The sequence below is a fragment of the Brassica oleracea genome, chromosome C4, assembly GCF_000695525.1.
Source record: "Brassica oleracea var. oleracea cultivar TO1000 chromosome C4, BOL, whole genome shotgun sequence".
In the NCBI taxonomy this organism is placed as follows: Eukaryota; Viridiplantae; Streptophyta; class Magnoliopsida; order Brassicales; family Brassicaceae; genus Brassica; species Brassica oleracea.
The window spans coordinates 50,216,735-50,222,102 of NC_027751.1; positions in this window are offsets into that span (position 1 = coordinate 50,216,735).

Consider the following 5,368-nt stretch of genomic DNA (forward strand, 5'->3'; position numbering starts at 1 on the left):
GAAAGGAACGCGCGGATCTGGTTAAGGATCCGGCTAATAGTGGGTCGAGTCAAATAGTTTAGGTTGGATCCTGTAAATATTTGGTTTTAAGGGCAATTTCGATTTTCACCACGTTTCTGATTAAAATATATTAAAAATTATATTGTTTTTAATTGGTGGGATAAAATAGAATGAACACATGAGTTACTGGGGCAATACAGAGTAAAGTCCCTCGCTCCTATAGAGTTCCATGTATATTAGTAGCAAAATAATCCAACTTTTTTTTTTTTTGAATGAATAATATAATCCAACTTATATTCGTTCTTTTATTTACAAAAAAAAAAAAACTTATATTCGTTCTTCTTCTTTTATTTATGTGATTTCAAAATCTTTTTAAACATTAATGTATCAGGCTATTGATTTAGCGCTGTTGCCTATGACAATGACCTCACGAAAGCTTACCCAAATTAAATTGAATCATGTCAGATTGAATGTTTCTAAATTCTCAGTCAATAAAAGATATATATATATATATATATATATATATATATATATATAATTCCTGTGTGAATTTTGTTTTTGTTTTCTCATATTTGGAAGTTCTCCAGCTACGTAGAACACATGCACCTTGCCCCGAAAAGGGACCCCTCATTTGATCCCTTGAATGTAAAGACTAAATGACTTACCGTAGGTTAGAGATGCTCTAACATTTTCTTCTACGTAACCACTGCATATGAGCATATCGTAAAAGTAACTATATTCTCGTATTCTTTGTGATGGCCATAATAGTTGACTATATTTTGAAATAATCCACCAAGCGTTAGCAAAAATTCAAATATAACACATTTAACTATAAAACTAAATAACTGTATACGTGATTAGTTAATTAGTTATGGTTAAACTAATGAAGAAAAAACTAATGAAGAAACTATGCTAATAATTTTAATTCATACATGATAGTTCAGAATAATTATGAATAATAAATTAAACTATGAACTATATATGCTACGATTCATAAATTGTAACATAAGAGTCTATTAAAGTTTGCAAAAAGGAAAATTCTAATGGGCTTGATCACCCTATTGACATCTCTAGACTTCTTTAATGCATAGACTAAAAATAAATCAAATAAATTGATCGAATGAAAGGGATGCTTTGTTTAAGTTATAAAAAACGGAACATGGCCCATGTTAGATATTTTTGATAGTTTATTAACTGAATTACTGATGCTCTATATTTCTGGGAAGTTTATCAACTGGGTATGTTAACTGTTAAACAATTTGGTGAATTAATCCCAGTGGCGGAGCCAGTGTTATAACAAGAGGGTAAAATGACCCATGTGAATTGTTGTTGAAAAAAAAAATTACTTGTATTTTCAAAGAAAATTCTGATGAATTTAGGTTTGTCACCCTTGCAAAATACATATGTTACTAAATTGATCCCTATAAAAGACATTCTTGCCTCCGCCACTGATTAATCCTTTATTTCGTTTCTGAATTAATCATGGAGTCCCCTTAATGGAATTGGTGGCCAAAACCTCATTTTTATGGGAAAAACTAAGCCGATATTTTTCTGTTTTTGAGAAGAATGTAGCGATGAGAGATATGGGAGGACTGTTGCAAGTATTGACTACAGCGCATGATGTGAGGTTGATGTAAACATAGTAACTAATAACACCCAGATTCACTTTTATAAGAAAATGTATCTTTAAAAGTGATATTTGTTTAAAGCGTAGATGCGCAATGGGGAACATAATAATCATCATTTGAAAAGAACCAATACAACCCTTTTTTCTTTGTTTTAAAGGAGGTTCATTTATAACCATCAAAACTTTGGACATGAAATAGAAAACCATCGAAACTTTTGATATGTTCTTCTAACCACACAATCAAACTTCAGCAGCATGTGAACCTAGCAACTATACAAATGTTTGAACATCCAATACACCCGTTAACAATAAAAAAATTATATGTTCTGTATCAAATATGATAAAAACAGTTCCGATTAGACTCTAACCAATTATATTTTTTTTTAGGTCGATATATTAGAATACTAAATTAATTTGTAAGGTCTTCTTGACCGTCAAGCATCGCATTCATATATCTTTTGAAAGTTGGAACTAAGTAATTAAATACGTATTTGACAAACTACCGTAGTCGGCACTCGACAGGGATGCATGAAAAAAACAAATAACTAAAAACGAAAAGTAAAAAGTATTGGCACTCACTTTTCTCAAGCAAAAATAAGAAAAAGAAGTCTTGACATTCATTAATCTAATCATATTGGTAAACATATATGGGAAAGACACTTCACCGTCATTTGCCAGAAATTTACCTATTTTGGCAAAAATTGCACCTCCGACATTTTATATTTACACATCTAACATCACTCTTTACATCTTTATTATTGTTTTCAGTAGTTTCTAGTATTATAAAAATAATTAATCTGCATATTTCAAAATAATCATATTTTATACATTGTAACCCACAGTATATATATACTGTGAACTTGTGGAGTCTCGTAGTTTGCAAATGTGGTAAATAAATTATACTTATTGAAGAAATGCATGTAGTATAAATTACGTTTTTCCAAAATAAAAGACAACAGCGGTATTAAGCTTTTCATAGGTTTTACTGGACCATTACTTTTCCATACTATACACAAATTTTTGGGTCTCTGAAAATTTCCTTCAATTATTATTGTATACATATATAATTCATTTACTTAAAATCCGGGATAGTATGAGATATACTATCATATAGTATTAGAAAAGAATCAATAGATGCACTCATAATTGATTTTCCAATAGCATTAATAATGTATTTGAATTAAGTCTTGTGTATGAAATGACCTGAGACATAGAAAGTCAAACAAACTATACGGGATCCAATAAATCACATCTGGACTATATAGTACTCCCTCTGTTCCTGAAATTAAGATTTTCTAGAGTATGCACGCTTATTAAGAATTTAATAAATGTTTATAATTTAATTTATTTTTTACTTTATTATACACTTTCCAATAACTTTCCACCAATGAAATTTAATCAATTCAAATATTCTCAATTAATGTTCTTCAAAAGTATAAAAAAATACCTTAACAATATAGAAAATATATCTTTGTGAAACAAGAAAAAAACCTAAAACATCTTATTTTCGGGAACGGAGGTAGTATAAGTATGACTACTTTCCCAACAAAAAATGCCAAGAAATTCAGGAAAATAGTTCTTAATGATATTTTTTTGGTAGAATCACGTTCTAAGAAGAGACGATGACGTGTGTTCCATTGAACCCAAGTTCTTAAACTCGCATTCTCTATCTATAAATAACACTTTCTCTTCTCCTTCTTTCTCACTCCCTTCATCTTACCTTCACCTTCCTCTCTAAATCTCCTCGTCACTTTTTAATATAAACAGGAGATAAAGTAGAGAAGAATCTGTAAAGCTCAGGAGGGATAGCGCCATCATGATCACAGACATCGATATTTTTGGCGCTGTCCATCCTGAGTTTCATTGGCTCTTCTTACTACAATATTAAAGGCATAAACATACACCTCAAAACTTCAAAAATAATTTCCTTGGCTCTCATGTTAGCTCTCTTCATATCGCCACTACAACGAAAAAATAAAAAAACTATCCTATTTAATTCCTTTCTTTTTTGGTTTAACAAATTAATTAGTCTCTAACATAAATCATGAAGAGAAAAGAAAAGAAGATCTCGTCTTTAGTCTCTTTCTCCGGTAATGTCAGCCACCGACGGGTAGGTTTCACTGTATCCTATTCATTACAATTAGTGTTGTTATTACCGTTTTGGTAAAAATGATTGATTAATGTGGGGTCAAACTTTCTAAACCAATTATTTTGGAAGAAGGTGAAACCCCAATCAATTAAAATACAAATAACCTTCCATTTGCTAGAGTTGCAAGAAAAAAGTTGCAATATCATAAGTATTGTATTTTCTCTTTTCTTTTCCCTTTCGGATTTGTTAGGATTTACTTATCTTTATAGTGCTTGTGCCTGTGGTCGGGCCAGGCTAAGTGGGGAACAGATATGCTGTGCTGCATGAACCACGTGGATGAACATGCATATACACAGTTACATTTATTTTCCTCAAAAGTTGAAGTTTCAATATTTTCATCATATTTCGAACTTATATTATTTCATTGGCCCTTGATGGTTCTTCTTCCACGTTTTCACTCCCTTATTCACACATATATTACTATATTTGTATCTTTATTGCATTTAGAGTTGTACTATTCAAGTAAAAGAGAACACTGGTAATTAAGCAAATTTAGTTTGTAATTTAAATTCCATGTTTGTTTCTCTATCAGTTTAAGTTTTCAGAATTCCTTTTATATATTTCAACATTTCACTTGTTTAAACCTTATATAACTATTTAGTTCGTCTTGCAATGAGTTTTTGCTACCATTCAGTTAAATCTATATTAACATATTATACCGTCTCAAAGGGTTCATTAATGGGACCTTTGATAAAATAAAATAGTTTCCAACCATTTCAGGGGATCATTGTTACTCAAGTCCATAGTTATATATTTCTCTAAAAAAATGATCTAGGTTTAAGACAACATGAGAGACTTCTTATACATACATATACTCAGAAATTGAAAGCAAGCTAAGATTTCTAGCATTATAATACGAACTAAAGTTTGTAATATGGCTACAATCTACAAAAATGTAATGCACATTCACACCTATAAACTATTAATAAAACCAAACCAAAGTTTTGTTTAAATTCACAAGAAAAGCGGGATTTGCGTCCAAGACCGGTGAGATTCAAGGCTTGAGTTGAAGCAGTTGGGAGGAGAACCTCACAAGGATGGACATAAGTTTATGAACTAGGTCAAAGCTTTGGATGATCATACCCCAAGGAAGTTTCACTTGGTGACTAACTCAACAAAAACAATCGGATTGAATCTTACACTACTAAAAGCTCGATATACTGAGCAGAGAGCTATGACACGTAGGACAGTTTATTCGGACCAATCAGAAACATGCTTTTTGCCACGTCAGATGGCCTCACGGATTGCTTTCGTTTAAACTCACGGGCCTTGGGGTTTTATTTCTTTGCCCCATCCGACGCAGCACGAAGCCCAAATACGAAGCACGAAGCCCACACGTTAGACTGCTCGACTTTGCCCCATCCGACGCAGATCACACAATTATACCTAGCCGTCGAAGATGGCGATTCTTCTCACCCGTCCCTCTTCGTCTTCTCCGATCGAAATCAACGATAACTAAGCGATCCACATTCAATACTTTCGTACCAATCAATCAATACCTCCTTAAATGATTTCGTTTCACCTCCCTCTCTTCCTCCTCCTTTATATGCTGTTCTTCTTTTCTTCGTACTAACTAAAACCCTAGAACCACT